At 40.2% G+C, this 16,929-nt stretch overlaps 1 long non-coding RNA gene across 3 annotated transcripts in view; it reads right to left on the reverse strand.

The window, feature by feature from the left end:
• The window catches only part of LOC122163911, a 41,063-nt gene that overhangs the window by 14,006 nt on the left and 10,128 nt on the right, over window positions 1-16,929 (reverse strand). Inside the window, exons 2-4 of one of the 3 annotated variants that reach the window (XR_006170075.1) lie at window positions 10,534-10,646; window positions 9,843-9,927; window positions 8,660-8,800 (exon numbers count right to left, since the gene is read on the reverse strand). This is a non-coding gene — a long non-coding RNA (uncharacterized LOC122163911). Of the gene's footprint in view, window positions 1-4,353; window positions 6,426-8,659; window positions 8,801-9,842; window positions 9,928-10,533; window positions 10,647-16,929 lie in introns of those variants that run through there. The other 2 variants (XR_006170074.1, XR_006170073.1) reach the window with 2 other exon arrangements.

Here is a 16,929-nt window from a genome sequence, read left to right on the forward strand (position 1 = left end):
TGGCTTACAATTTCAAAGAATCATCTCAAAAGGTGATTAATTTATACATTAGCTTAAAGAAATCTTTTCATACTCATTTGAAGCTTTTTTCCTTAAAAATAATCGAAACACATTTGTGCACTGCAACATTATTGGGCGCCTCTGCAAAATCACAGTGCATAAATTACAAAGCAAGCCTTTTCTCAGTAAGCACAGAGCTGAGCATGAATCATAATAATATGCTCTTAATCCCCAAAGCAGAGCAGAGCTAAACGCATCTTCAAAATGTTCAAGAACTGTTACCTTTTTGTTTTGCTTTGTTTTAACTATACTGCAGCAAGCTTAAATCTCTATCGTCGCATTGCTCCAGGCAGTGTCTCTGCATACATGCTTTCATCCTTTCGATTTATGTGAGAGGAGTTCTTCACGGCGTGTGTGGTTTGGTTCTAACTCTAGTTACATTGCATCGTTCCCTCCTGCAACTGCTTTCACTTGAGGTCCAACAGCAACTTTCTTGTTATAACATCCTCAGGGAATACTACGATGCTTTATATGTTTACTGAGTCTCATTACTTAATTGTCATGACTGTATCAATGTTAATCTCTGAAACTTTCAGGCATGGAGCATTCAGCCCCATAGTGAGTGTCTGAACACTAGTGCTGCAGAACGGTAGGCTCTACTGTATTACAAAAGAATGCAGTAATCAAAGTGTCTTTGGTTATAAATCTTGATTGAAATGATCTGTCATTGCTGGTCAGTTTAATATATTCATTACATTATTTCGGTAAAAAGATTCCTAGAAATATCCAGTTGCTTAGTCATTCTTAAGCTGGCTTAAGAACTTCTTCTGTACGCTTTATCACCCCATGACATAGCAAATTCACAACGCTTTTTTTGTTTTTAATCTATGCATTTTGTATTTTTAACACTGCCTTTTTCCTAGCAACATAGGAAATTATTTGATCACAAAGATTAAAGAGCAAAACACGACCTGGGAATAAATATCCTAATATGATCAGCATATCACAGGTCTGCCTCGCTCTTCATTCACGAAAACCAAACTCATCACTAATGAGGGATCACTAATGAGTTCAGAACTTGCAATGCCAGCCCCTGAAGTAAGATAAGACTTGGTTTATATTCTGGCCAAAGCACGAGCCAAAGGTAAGTCTGTGCCAAGGCATCAGACGCTGCCCAACTGTCTCCTGTGACTCCACCACTCCTGGCCCTATGGCAGGTTACAGAAGTGCAGGAATAGCAGTAATGCTGCCTTGGGCTCCAGGAGGAAGTTTTTCACGCAGAGGGAGGTGAGGCACTGGAACAGGTTGCCCAAGCAGGCTGTGGATGCCCCATCCCTGGAGGCATTCAAGACCAGGCTGGACGTGGCTCTGGGCAGCCTGGTCTGCTGGTTGGCGACCTGCACACAGCAGGGGGTTGGAACCAGATGATCACTGTGGGCCTTTCCAACCCAGGCCATTCTATGATTCTATGATCTGTTAGCCCTGTAGTTTGCCTCTTGCAGAAAGCATTAACACCCTTTGTACCCCTTGTACATGGTCTGTTTATGTGGTAGTCAGCTCCCAGATGGACGGAACCATTAAGATCAAACCAGTTGTTCATAACAATATGAAAAGAGAAGGGAATTTTCTTATCTGCAGATACATTACTTTAAGGCTGTGCCAGGAGATGTATATCTCAATCAAAAAACATCACCTTTTTTTTCCTCCTCACAATGGATGAAATCCTTGTATGTGATTTTTATGATGCTTGGGAAGTGGATGAAAAATCACAAAAGTTGCCAAATGTGTAACTGGAAAAACTGCTTTGGAGTGGGAGGGGGAGCTTAGAAATAAGCAGCTGCTGTGTTATCAAAAGCTTTTACAAAAATTAATTATGTCTCATTACTGAAACTGACTGCTTCTGGGAGTTATTTTCCTGCAGACACTATAAGATGTTCAGCTTAACTTTCTAAAGTGCACCTCATGTCCACTGAACAGGAATCATCAACAAGAGCACAAGGCACCTGAGGGTGCACGGAGTGCACGCTTTTGAAAGCATGACGTACCGAGAAACTGAAGCTCCAACTATTTGTGGGTTCCATTTTCTGATTTCTTTGAATCCAAGTCCAGTTAACCAAAGAATGTTGTCTGGGCTAGAAGTTCAACTTCCATAAGTGTCACTGATATGCAGTGCATTTTCACTGATGGCAATGGCAAAATATCATGGCATTGAATTGAATCTGAGTGTAATCTTCATTCCACTGCTCAGCTGCATTTGAATGAAGAGATTGCTGCGAAGAGGAAAAAAGAAGGCAAAAGACTCCCTAGATATAAGACCAACATTAAGCTACATCTTGTGAGACGTCAGAACACCTGACCAGCAATGCCCCAAAAGGGTCCTGTAAGGCTTCACATGCCACTACTTGCTTCACAGATGTCACTAAGGAGAGAAAGTTGAACTTGCAGCCCAAATCCTGTCTCTCAAAACGTCCTTCCTCACTCTTGGCCATCTAAACGCCAAGATGGCATCCGGCAGTATGATAAGGAGAAGTTGCTTCTTCAGATACACTGGCATCCCTCTGGGTTGGAAAAACCCCCAGCACTCCTATCAGATGTAATACATGCTTACAGCAAGAGTGAGGCTTCATTGGTTGAACAGGATTTTGAAATCCTCTGTTTTGACTCCTGGTTTAACGGAACTACAGAATGTAGCCATCTGCATCTGGGCAGTAAGACAGAAAACTTGCACCCACAGTTTGCAAAGCACTGAGCAGATTCAAGCTTCTTGTTTCTGCTGTGGGATTGAAGTCAAATAGCAAATGTAAGTAACTTAAGCATAAACCAGAGTAGTGATTTTTTGAAAATAGAAAATGATTCCTCTCCCAAATAATAGATTACAGTTCTGTATTTATGAATCACATGCTTAATTTTCAGGTGTTTCCTGTGGTATCTATGGAGTAAGATACCGTCAGGCATTCACAACAAGTTTTAAAAATACCTTTAAAAAAAAAAAAAAAGTGATATGAAATGCACAGTAACTCACCAGACAAATTCCAACAGTGTAACTGGATCACCTACGTAACTCTTTTTTTCCATGTAAACAGAGACCTATGATTAAAGTCTGAGCTCCCATAGTTTCGATGCATAAAAGTATGCATTACACACACCGTCTCAGCAGGCACTCATTATGCAGTCACAGCAGAGAAAAAGCAAATGCTTCACTGAACAAGGAGGAAAGGGGAGATTTTTCACTAGTTCTCTTGAAAGGTAGCAACAATGTAGAGAAAAGAGAAATTATTGCATACTTCTTTTGTATCCACAATTTGCAATAAAATTATTCGTTGATAATAAACAGCTAAAATGGTACTTCAGCTAAAAATTGTTTCTGGAATCCGTAAGCTTCAAGAATTTCTTGCCATTTGAAGAGTAGCTACATGAGTATATGAAACTAACTAGGAAATGTACAACCCGAGTAAATTATTAATTCCAGTTAAACCAGAAATAACAATCTGCCCTTTAAGGTTTGTGGGTAAATGATAAATGTGCAATGACTCCAGACACAGTTGCTAAAGCCTAGAGTTAACCCAGGAGATATGGTTTTGTTCTTTAATTTTTCTTCTACAGAAGAGGTAAATTAACCCATTGGCTTCAGCTACCATAAATAACACAGATTATGTCAACGTGTACACTTAAAAGAAAGCTACTCTTAGATGACATCATCCGTTCTTTCTCCAAAGCACACAGCATGCATTACCTTTAAGAAGTTTCTCCAGTTGTGTATAAAAACACAGGTTTCATGCACTACATATCCTGCTGCGCTCAACTTTAAAGTATTTGCTTCATTCACCTATTTGCAAGAGGAATGCATGCACAGTATGTCAACAGCTACCAAGACACCCAAGTTAAACACATCTCTGTGCAGCTGCAAGTATCCCAAAAGCTCTGGCTTGCATTGTGCCATTGTGCTGAGCACCAGTATGGCAAAGACAGAATGAAGTGTGGTTGGCTTCCGCTGCGCTTTCATTCGCTTGGTTCTACCCCTGCATTAAAACCATAAAACTCTGAACGAAGTGTTCCATTGCCTGTTGTGCAGGAAGGGCTAGATCCGAATGAGAAACAGCTGTCACTGCCTCATGGAAATCAAGATTTAATTGATTTTGCCACCTTGCACTGCAATGAATTTCTTCCCCGTTCCAAAAGTACAGATGAAACTAAGCTAAACTCCCAGTGGAACATTCCACAATGCGTTGATTAGGACACTGTTTTGTCAAGAAAAATAAAGAAATACAAAGCACTAATTTGATTAATGCATTAACCATTTATTTATAAAAAAATAGAATAATTAATCCATAGGAGTCTTGGGAACTTCCTGCCCTCACTGGAATACAGACATTAACCCCAGCACCCACCTGAGCCACCTATCAGCACTCCTCCTTGCACCGAGCTCTTGTGAAGCACTTCCTCCAGTAAATAAACAGTACTGACATGATTTTACTGAAACTTTCCAGAAAGCAACGCCCTCTCTTACAGGGACACGTGGTTTCAACACTTCAATGTATTGAATTATTTTGAGGTGTATTTTCAAAGAGTTGCACCTCTGTCATCCAAACCAGAAAACCTGTTCTTGATAAAGCTGCCTCTTACAGCCCTCTGTCGGTTCTGGAGTTAAGAAATCTGACTGTTGCACACCCAGTTGCACAACTCCTGAGCACCATGACTAGAACTACCTGGCAGTTCGAGGGCTTCCATCATCTGAAAGTAAGACCATTACTAAGAATGTAAAAAACAGGTTTATTCTTCAGCATGGAACTGAGATGGGAGCAAACCAACATTGGACGTCTCCAAAGAAGCAGTTTAAAAATACAGGATAGTGATTTCCTACACATCACAAGAGTGTGATCTGCTGTCCCGACTGATATAAATGAACACTGTTTATATCTGAGGAAAGAATTCATTTTTAAGAATGCAAACCAACACAGATTACCTGCTTAAATTAATGAAGCATGTAATGTATGCCAAGGACAAATCACACAGACTTTTTCACTCGTTCTAATCTGCAGCAGTTTTCACACACTCTTAAATTACTCTGGACATTTTGAAGGTTAAAATGCAATGAACTCTGAGAATATTAACATGAAGTTCAATGTGATGAACGTCAGCCATACACTGGCAGTACGGCATTTCATTTTCGCCAGGGGCAAGGCGAAAAGCATAAAGGAAACTTGTTACATTAAGAGATAAGCAGGAATTAGTAAGTGCTAAAGCTGAAACAGAAGATTACACAATTTTCTGCAGCATTCCCCCAATTCAAGCCTTACAACCGAAGAAGTCAAAGACAGTGCAGTGACTGTAAGACTGAGAAGCATTTAGTAATAAGAGCAGCTAAGACCTAAACTTTGGGGAGTGCTCTCAAAGTCTGCTTCTGGAAGAGCAATACTGCCCAGTGCACCAGGAGCAGCCTCTACACTCATTACTACACACTGATTACCCCATAAGTTCTTCCACTTATATCTTGCCACTACAGGTTCATAAATGAGACTAAATCAAATAATCCCTGAGAAAAATAGTAGCTGGTATTGAACTACTGAGTCATTGGGTCAAATGCTGTTAGGAAAGTCCAACTAGTAAGTTTTAGACTGCTATATGCCAAGCTTCAGCCCAGCCATCTGAAAGAGGCCCTGCTTTCAGCATATAGCCAGCCTGGGATCAGAGATGCCAAAAAATACATGAAGTATGTAACCATGGGCAGTGAGCCAAGCATTTAAATAACCCTACTACCCATTTAAGGGTAACATTTTTAACAGATGCAGTTGGTTACTAACTATACAGCAACTCCCATTCCCTCCAGCCTCCTCGGCCTTGATTTTGTTGAAATGTTGCCATTCTGTTGGCAACCTCATTTTCATAGCAGTTGTTGAACATGAGGTCTAAGGTGAAAAAACCCCATGGTGTCTGTTGTTGATGGGTTTGACTTTCTGCTGAACAGCAAACCGTTCTGCTGAATGGTTCCCACTGATTCCTCTTCCTACATGCACTGCTTTCTGCATCTTCACCTTTCTTAGAGCTTCGGTTTGGAAAGAACCACTGGAAGTCATTTAGTCCAAACATCCCGCTCCAAATAGGACCAGCATTGGCTGGTTTGCTCACAGACCGGCCAGGCAAGTTTTGAGAAACTTCAACAGCTGAGAACCCACAGCCTGCCTGGACAACTTCTTCGAGGTCTGGAGTTTCCTGCTATGAAGTGTTTTCCCCAACTCTAATCAGAACCTTTCTCACTGCAACCCGTGATCTTCAGTTCTTGCTTATTCCCATCCTTGGCAATCAGTACCACTTTCCACCTTCTTTGATTCTTCTGTATGTTAGAGGTCAATGAGGAGTTCACAATTTATAGCTTGTCCTGTTTTGGCTGGGATAGAGCCTCTCACAAATAAATTCCATCCGCTCTCCTGAAAACACACACATGAGCAGTTGTGTCTTGTGCAAGAATACTGCTATAAAACACAGATGAAAAGTCCATTTGTTTAGATTATTATAAGACAATAATGTTGATTATTGAAACGTACTTCAGGTTAAAGCTGTAGCATTTTCCAGCAAGCAGTTGCAGAAAATTCTGTCACAGTCTGGCAAAGTATTACAGCACGAACCTAGTCTTAAGCACTTAAGTAGTCCCATTGATCTTCAAAGGGATTATTCACATACTTAAGTTAAGCACATTATTAAATGTTTAGATGGATCACAGTCTAGGTCACTGTTTCAGTGTAAACTTGGCCCAGGTCTATATAATAACATCAGATTTTTTTTTTTCCTAGACTGTACAGTACTTAGAGTTGAATGCTAGTGACTACGTAAGTACAGACAAGGCATATTCTTAAAGAAGGGATTTGTTCTATTAGTTCTTTCACATTAGGGATCTGTAAGACACATAGTTCTATCAGATTAGAGCTGTAATTATTTGATTATAACATGTACACAGACAGATACGCAAAATACTGCTAGCAAGCATTGAACAAAACACTACAGAGCTTATTATTGACACTACTTGCAAGAGTAACTCAAGACTTAGCTGACTATCTGTATATATTCAATACAGACTGTAGACAGATTTAAAGCAAATATATGCTAACTCCGTAATGATGTCTTAAACTTGAAAGCAGCTAAGCACTGTCAAGTAGACAGAACATAATAAAATCATTAGTGTGTTCCAAGGTGGTTAAAATTACATGATGACTGTGGCTTTGATTAAATGCTAGGGAGGGGCAGGGAGGAAAACCCCATGAAACACAAGATCCCCAAGTCTCACTTCTAACTTCATCATTCTTTGTGCTTAGATTTAGTTCTAGTAGTGATAAAGTCTGTTTTCATTGCCAAAAGCATGGGATCACTGTAAATCGAAGATGTCTCTATTCTCACTATACATAAATTTTAATCTTCAAAAACAAAATTCAGGAGAAAATGTAAACAGGAAGAGCAGTGTTACAAGTGTCTATTCTCTTCTACGTGGCTTGCTCAAATAACACCATCAACATCAATACATCAATCCAACCATCAATCAAAACATCAACTGAAAAAATCCAGGAACTGAAAGATTTCTTCCGTGGTCCAGATTAAAATGTTTTAAGCTTTCTTATTAAATATATGTATCAAGAATTTCAGTTTGCAATCTACAGTAGGGCTCTGAAGTCCTGAATTTATTTGAGTAAAAAGAAAAGATGGAACACAACATAAGAAAAATACAGCAATAATATGTGGAACACATAATTCAACAGATTCATTCTTAAAGTATTAAACAAGTCTTTGAGCAAGCACGCAGTTTACCTACAATAAAGTTCTCTTATTTCATGAAGCAGTTTGCATGCAAGAACTCACCTTGGAAATAAAAAGCAATGCAATTTGAATTAGAAAATATGCATGGTTATAAAAATATCACAACTAAAATCATTATTATCAAAAGAAGGAATCCAGAAATCTTATTTTGATTAAACATAATAAAAACTTCTTAATTATTTCGCTCAAGTAAGAAGAAAATGCTTGGAAGAATTAAAGTGCTTTAAAAAGGACTAATTAAACCCATTCTTACCACTTTGAAGAGAAACTGGAATAGAAGAAGTGCCAGCATATTATCCACCAAGTCTGGCTTTCTTTGTTCACTATGAGAGCAGAAGTTTCCCCGACTTATTTCAAGAAGAGTGCTTTATTGTATGTATTTTTACCAGCATGTAGCCTAAGTACCATCAAGTACTTTGCATAGATTCCCACCAAGATCTGAGCTCTGTTGATGTTTGGCAGGTTTTGCAAGGTAACATCACATCCATTCATCTTCCCTAAAACATCCTGCCGGTCAGTTTCCAACATACATAATTCACTGTCAGTCATCTACAGAGATCAAAGGCAGCTGTGTCACGCCAAAAGCACTGTATTTGCACATTAAGTAAAGCATTGTGTCTGGTATAGAAACAGTCTAGTAGAAGCACCTTTTGTGTCAGTCATAAGCAGTTCTCTATTTGCAATTCAGTAACTACTTTGGGCTAATAGATTCTGTTTGTCTATCTAGTGAAACTTCTAAAATTCCTCCTAATGTTGATTTTAAATGCCAAAATTTACCAAGTGGTGATTTGAGAATCGCAGAGAAAGAGGTGTTTTGAAATAATTTTGTTGGAGTAAGTTTTACAAAATAACCTACCTTGACTGGGAAACAGCAAATCTACAAAGTTCGCATTTTCCGCTGTCTGGGTGTTTTGTTTGCTCGGCTGGTTTTTGTTTCAGAAAAAGGTAAAATGAAATCTTCGTTCATACTTTGGTGCTGTCCCTCTCCCTGCAGTCCCTAGGTAAAGAAAATGCCAGCAAAATCCTGCAATTAAACAACTATGAGCAAGTAAATCTCAACAGTGACATGCAAACAACCTTGCTGCCGTAGTTACAACTTCTAGCAAGGCCACAGTCCACCAGGTCTCTCAAACAGCAATCTCAACCAGAGACTCTGTAAAAACACAGTACCTCATTATTGTGGAGGGTAAGGAGAGCAGTAACAGTCACTTTTTCCTCTTTTCCTTACAGATGCAAACAATGCTGGAAGCACCAGTCAGTCAGACCACATGTTGGTTCTGCAACTGCCACCAATAAAAACTTGCAGCTAAATCCCCTGATATTAACTTGCTGATATGAGCAGCTCCAGATATTCAACTGGGGCCATATGTGCAGGATGCGTTAATAACCCCCCCCAAAAAACCATAGTATGTTGAACCAGCAAGTTTTGATTGCTATTACAGCTGGACTTTTATGTGCTAATTAGTTTTGCAAATTCAACGTTTGCACATTTTGTCAGACTCCTACACAGAGCCAACAACCAAAGTCACACTAACAGATCACTTTTGGTTTCCTTGGCTTTCTACCACCCAGCTCCTCACAGAGACTTACTTGTTTTCAGAGCAGCTCGTTATCTAGGAATCGATGATTCTTTAAGTCATCTGATGAATAATTTTTAAAAATAGATAGATTTTAATAATGTGATAAGGCATTCCATGTTACAGATGCAATGCACAGCAATGCAATAGCTGGCTGCAGGCAGTTCTGCTCTTGGGGCTGTGCGTAGCCCAGGCAGCCTGCAGTGGCAGCTCAGGGGTGCTCCCTTTGAGGCAGCCAAAGCAGATTCCCTGTGCCTGGCTATGGGCAGCTCTCACCTCAGGCCCTGCACTGGGACTGCCAGCTGTGCACTCCTACTGCCTCCACAGATGGGCTTGGGCTCGGGAAGCCCAAGCTTCTATAGGAAATAGCTTTGCTTGGTTGGAAGCACTCTTCAGTAGCAAACCTCACTATTAAGTGATGTGAAATAGAACCTTCCTTTCCTAAGCCATGTGCATCCATACCTTCTCTGGGATAAAAGGCAGGTACAGGTCAACAGCACTTCTGATCAGAAGACATTTCTCGCCTTCCAGAGCCTCTGTTTTCTATCTACATTAGGATAAGAGATCTCAGATAAGTAGGAGTGCTGAAAATGTGTTCTGTTCATTAATGCTTGTAGGACAGTTTCATAATTAGGTGCTGGAGGATAAGTAAGGACCGTGAAAGATATTGTTATCATTTTTTTGTTAGATCTAATTTACGTTATTCTCTTTCTTGTGGTTAGATACCAGGTTCCAATCCCAGAACTGTTGTGCTGAGCTCTGCTATCTACTATTTTTGCTCTGTTTTAAATTAATCTACTTTAGTTCTGGTCTAGATTGCCACCATCAGCATTGCTACATATCCCATTAGGCAGCTACAGCAATGATTTATTATTTAATGACAGCAGTGTGGCAGAAGTGCTGGTGTTATGTTTCTTAATATCTACAAAGAGTTCAATAAAACAATCTGCTGAAGGTCTTTTTGTTTCTCTGATGGACAAAGATATTTTCCACAGACAATACAGGAGAGCACACAGTACTAAGCATGAATCTCAGTAGGGAACCTCTGTTCTTTATTCAACTCAGTCAACATTTGTCAGGCATTTCCTGAGATATTAATTACTTCCCCAAATCATCCAAATTAAATACAGTTAATACATTCCAAAAGACTTACCTTCAGCACAGATGCACGGTTTGCAGGAGCTTAAACCAGCTGATCAGGTGCAGCAGGCATCTTACTGCATCCTCAAAGCCACAGAACTAGCCACAACAACGCACTGCTGGCACCTAGGCATAATATAAACTTCATATAAACACACACAACACTGCATGCAGAGCACTTTCACATTTTATCTTCAGCTGTGTATGTTAAAAGTGCCATAAGGGATCCTACATTTCCTTTTAAATATCAAGATCCGAGTTTCCAAAGCTGGAGAGCTAATTCACAAAGCCTAGCTTTAAGACACAATTCTATAAGCAGAAAATAAAACGGTCTGCAGAAAGCTTTTCTTTAACCATTTTATAGTCTGGTTGTTTCCACTGAATTAATAATAAAATCACTGCTTTCAGCAACGTGAAAGGGTGCCAAAGCATTGAAAACATCTATTATCACAGTATGATTACAAGGCACTTGGACAGTTCCTTTCCACTGAAATCAGCTGGGAATGCTTGAAGGTAATCTGAACCTGTAGAAGGTAGTCTATGAATCCAGGACAAGAGTGGGTAATAAGAATGGAAAAAACTCTAGATTCAGATCTATAAACTATTTATTTTTTTTCGTTGTGTACTCAGCTTTGGACTAATGACAATATTCTTGGAGTGGGATTCCTGAGGAAGCTTGGAGAGATCTCTCATGCGCAGATGACCCAGATTTACCCAGGCAGATTTACCCAGATGACTACGAAAGCAAAACGGCAACAGAAGCTACAACACAGAAATTGTAATCACAAGCATTTAAACTGCTGAGAATTATGGCTTTTAACTTAACTTTATTAAGACAGATATTTACAAAATGCACAGGGAATTTTTTAAGATTTCATAAGTTTTTGTTGTTGTTGTTGTTAGTTTTTAAAAAATAAAATTTCAGGCCTTCTTCTCTATAAATTGATCAAAATATGTTAAGATTCCATCAGAGTATTCATAAATGCAAAGCTGATTGGCACACAGGCTGATCACTGGGTACAGGACTGATCACTTCCACCTTCAGGCTACAAATCAAGTTCCGTTCAGGCTGCTTCACATACTTGACTCCATTAAAAACAGCAAAATGCATTTTAAAACCCCAAGCTTTGCATACACACTACTTTTCTTGCTTGCTCTGTTTCCTGATGGTTAATAATGCATATAAAAGGCCGAGGCCTGTGATAGGAAACAAATAGCTGGGATTTCCCAAAACTATGTAGACAATTATCAAGATGGATATCTCTATGACAATGTTTTAGAAAGGTCATCTCAACAAGGCATTGGTGGAAACACTGAGCTGAAGAACAAATCCTCTTCATGCTGATGACTTTGATGAATAGTGTTGTACAGAATAAGCACAATCTAAAGACAAACATGTCAATAGCATTAAAGTGGTGAAGAAGTGGTACATTTCAAGAGGCAGATAAAATTACATTTAAAAAGAAATTGTATTTAGAAATGTCATATCAGGGGAAAAGAAAACTGCAAGGAAAAAAATGATGCCTTAAAAGACTTGATAGTGCCCTTTAAGAAGTGCGGTAGGGTAAGCTGGTTCTTGGAATGCAATCTGTAATTTTCAGTTACAGCCCTCTGCAAAAAATGACAATAAACCTTTGCTGGAGTCATCTATGATATGTTCATAAGACATATAGCAACTCTTCATTTGACTGGGAGACAGTTTGTTGTACTGACTCAATTTCTAAATGTACTATCAGCAGAAATTGTCTAAAAAGGTACACAATTTTTATCACCACAAAAAGCCTTGGCTGCATTTGTCAAGGATCTTAGCAGACTGAAAAAGAGGCAAGTGTCATTATGGTACCCATGTTATGGCAACAGAATTAAAGGGAAGCACAGTAGGCACTGATAGATGCAGTGCATTTGAACAGGAACTTTGACAGCCTCCTTCCTTTTGCTTGCTTTCCTGGTTGCATGAGGCATTGACTCCTCGAGAGCAAGCTATTGTTGTAAACAAGTGAGAATCAAGCTCTATAACCCTGATACAGTTTTTCTGAATTTATAACCACACAAAGAAATCTATGCAAACCTTGGCTCTTATTTTGAACATTCTGGAAGAAAAAAATAAAATAAATCCCACTTTCTGGCTGGTATTGTTGGATAATTGGATTATTGGAAACTACCAGTTGAGTTACACACATTTCAGATTATAAAAACCACTTTTTTTTTTTTTACATGCTGCCATTTTTTAATGTAAGATACCATTCCAGCTGACCTTTTTTTATATATGTATGCATACATATAAATAAGTAGACATAGTGTACCTCCTTAAAAGCAGCAGGACATGCATGTACGCCTGCTGTGCCAAAGTACAACCCTGGCTCTTTGTTCTGGAACTGGACTCATCGTGAGCACTGCCAGGCACAGCAGGGCATCACAGGTAACTTAGAATTGATCCTCTTGAGGCAAGGGAACACATTTTATGTTTCTCCAGGCAATATCCTTGTGTAGAACTCATTCTTTCAGGAGTATAGGAGAACTTGGGTAGGAACACCATTAACAGCACAGAAGACAGTGGTAACCAAGACTCATTCAGGATGCCTGCACAGCTTGTGGAGACCACAAACACGTTATCCTCTTTTTATCTCACCTGCTGTGAAACAGAACAAACAGTATCCACTAAATGAACACTCACACAAATGGGACTGTGCGTGCCAAATGAATACGCTATGATGCATTAGTTAGTTTACTCCTTCAAAAATCACTCAGTCTCAGATGCTGTTCCTGCGTCCCCTTCAGCACAACAGGCCGCCAAATGCTGGAATTCTACACTGGCACTCAATAATATTTTGAATGCAATGGTCTAAAAGCTCTTTATGAAGTAGGATGACTGTAATGATCTCTTCCTACCTCCACGATGCAGAAAAGTAAATGTTACGCTTGGTGTCAGTCGATTTCCTTGATTTTGCTCTCCAGTAACAGCACAGCATCATGCCCATGGGTCAGTAAAGAAGCTGCTGCTGTCCATGTTTGGAATTCAGTTGTTTCTCACTGCTCCTTTCTAGCTGCACACTTCCAATATGTATCTATTTCTGGTGTCTCATTTGAGCAACCTGAGCTGACTACATCATTAAGAAAGTGAAAATAATTCTCAGCTTTTTATAGAATAATAACGAAGTTTAAATTATGTGAATTATAGAAGATGTTTGTGATGCATATCCTCTTCAATGACATTAATTAGTGCTTCTGATCATGTTAATTTTCTAGCAATGCAATTGCATTTACTCACCACAAGCACATACAGAGCAAACCTAAGTTTTAACAACGCTTTGCATCCAACAGCAGTGAACAGATGTAAGAAAATTCGTCACTGAATTTAAAAATACGTTAAAAAAGGGGAAAAAAAAGAAAAATAAAAGTAAGGGCTCACATTAGTAATCACCTGGAGATTACTTAACTTTCCCTGTACAGCTACAAAGAACACCACCAATGAATCAATCACTGTTGCTCTTGTAGCTTGGCTGACAATTGTGCTGTTGCAGAATTACTGTTTGGAGAGGAGAATCATGCACGTCAAACACACTGGCACTTAGCAGCTCTTTTTAAATCCTTTTCCTCCTTAAACTGCATAGGGAATTATTGCCTGACTGTGGTAACTGGCAGTTACAAGAAATACATATATATGTAGATAAACAGAGTAGATGTTACATTTCTAATGCAAGTAGGCATTTACCAAATAGAATAGCTGCTCCATGTGAGTTACTAAGGACGTTTGGTTTCCATAAGCAGAACGTCGTACAGGTGACAACTGATGCTTCTGGCAGCTTGCAGTGCATGCTACATGCATTTTAAACAGCAAGAAGATACGTAAAAGGTATTCGGGTAAATACTGTAGTGGTTTCCAAGTCCTGGAGGCTTTCACAGCAATGTGACACCGCACCTCAGGAGGAGGCAACAAACAATCGTGGCTTTAGATTTTAAGTACCAGGTGAAGAAACGCTTTCCTTGTGGAATCCTAAAGCTGCAAAACTTTGATATGTTGCATTCGCCCCGTGCCGTGTTCACAGGCACTAACAGCACGTTAGGTTCTGCTGTCTTCAGCTCTGCCAAAACCAATAGATCAGATTTCAAGTGGGTTTAAATACTTCTCTCTGGATCTGCTATTTTCAGGCTCTGCATTCAAGCCTAGCGACTTGCGCACACGCTCTCAACCCAAGCGTGCCGGGTGTTCACATGGCACAGAGGATGACGACAGCTGTGCTGGTGCTGCAGCTCCCTCCCCAGCAGGCAGACCCTGGCAGGAAGGCAGGGCTCAGCCACCCCCAGCCTGGCTGGGGCAGGACTCCATCAGTGACTCATTGCACAAACTCACAGCGTTCTCAGCAGTGAGATCATGAATTAAAAATGTTCCCGTTTTCTCAGGCGAAACATACGTAGCCGTGCTTCAAAAGTTTTGCCTTCTTTATAACTAATGTTTGCGAGAGGAATCAAAATATTTAAGGAAACCACGCTGTGAAATGACACTTGTTATATAAGTGTAAAAATACAGAATTCTTAGCCAAAAAATACCAAGGAAACAGGGCTGCAATTCTGATTTAAGACCAGATTTTTAAACACTACTTTCCTACTAGAAAGATGTCCTTCCAAGAACATCTAACTGTACAACCCCCCAGGGGTCAGTGCTGGAACTGATATTCTTTAATATTTTCATCAATTACACTGATAGTGGGAATGAGTGAAACTTCAGCAGTTTGCAGATGACACCAAGCCATGGGGTGTAGTCAAAACACCCAAAGGACGGGATGGCATCCAGAGAGACCCAGACAGGCTGAGCAGGGGACCCAGGAGAACCCAAAGAGGGTCAACAAAGCCAAGGGCAAGGTCTGGCACCTGGGTCATGGCAACCCTCACTACCAATACAAGCTTGGGAGTATAACAATATGCCAAAAGGGACCGGGGGGTGCTGGTGGATGGCAGCTGGAATGAGCCAGCACTGTGCCCTCACAGACCAGAAATCCAACTGGATACTGGGTGCATCCAAAGCAGCACAGCCAGCAGGGCGAGAAGAGGGGATCTGTGCATGTCCCTGTTTATTGCAGGGGACTTGGACTAGATGACTTGTGGAAGTCTCTTCCAACTCTGTAACACAATTCTATGATTCTAAACATACCACCCTTCACAGTAAAACCGTTTTTACTGACACCTGAATTCTCTATTGGAAACAAACACCCTGACTAGCCTGCCTGTAGTCACCTCCAGTGCCACATGGCCCCAGCTGCTTCTTTCTCTACCAACGAGTGCACTCCTGACCTTGCATGCTGGTACTTCCACCATTACTGTTGGAAAGCCACCCAGACAGAGCAGTGGGCATCACACCAGGAATCACACGTTGGGAATTACAACACACAAGCTATGTTCACACAGAATACTTGTACCAAGACTGGTCCCCCTAAAAGTCAATGCCTTGGTCTTAGGGCTTCCTCCAAATGCAAGAACAGGAATCACAACAAAATTCAGAAAGAACTGATGGCCTGTAGCAGAACATTTCTGATCCACAGCACCAACTGACAATATTTAGCTGCAGAAGAACACTGTCTTTCCAAATATGAATTTCAACGGTGATTAATGTTTTATTAAAACAAAAGGAAATAACTCGGTAAGACTTTGCTTTGCTAAGCAATCATATGAGTAAGATCCGTTGGAGAAAGCCCATTAGATGAGCAGTAATAAGTTGTCAGAAAAGGAATGAGAATTTACAATTACTACTAAACAAGCACTCTATCCTTCTGTGCCAAACAGAGCATAGGTACAATGGACACCACACGGGACATCTCAGCTGCACTGCTGCTTTAGACAAAGTGTAACCAGACACTGAGGGCCTATCGAAAATTCCAAAAGAGTCTGTGTGAGATTTTAAGCTACTTATTACTCATGGAACATCACTGGTTTGATGCTCTCTCTGGATATCATGCTGCCTTTCAAATTCAGCTCTGTCATCCATACAACTCCAGCTGCAAAAGATTCCCAATTCCTCTTTGTCCAAAGCATCTAATGTCATACCTCAGAAGATCCATGTGAAGTAAACTTGTGTGTAGTCTGCTTGGGAAGCATGAAAGCACGGCAGCTGCTGCAGACAAACATTTCCACTGCCAGTACACCAAAAATACCATGCCACTTTTGATCCTGTAGTAATTGTGGAATCATTGCTAGCGGTGACTTAGAAGTTAGATTTATATTAAAGATACAGTGTTCTTTACAAATTAAGGAAAAGTGCAAAAGCAGGGTGCAGCTGGTGTGCAAGGAATCCATTCCACAGAAGCTCCCTAGGAAACCTTCAGTGTTGTCAACATGAGAGGAGCTTGATGTGCTGGCTGTAAGAGAAACAGCATGGAGGTGGAGCAGAGTGAAGACACCATGGCCAGGTCTGTGA

This window comes from Centrocercus urophasianus, unplaced genomic scaffold, assembly GCF_019232065.1.
Source record: "Centrocercus urophasianus isolate 14NV4802_14NV808 unplaced genomic scaffold, USGS_Curo_1.0 seq_24, whole genome shotgun sequence".
Classification (NCBI taxonomy): Eukaryota; Metazoa; Chordata; class Aves; order Galliformes; family Phasianidae; genus Centrocercus; species Centrocercus urophasianus.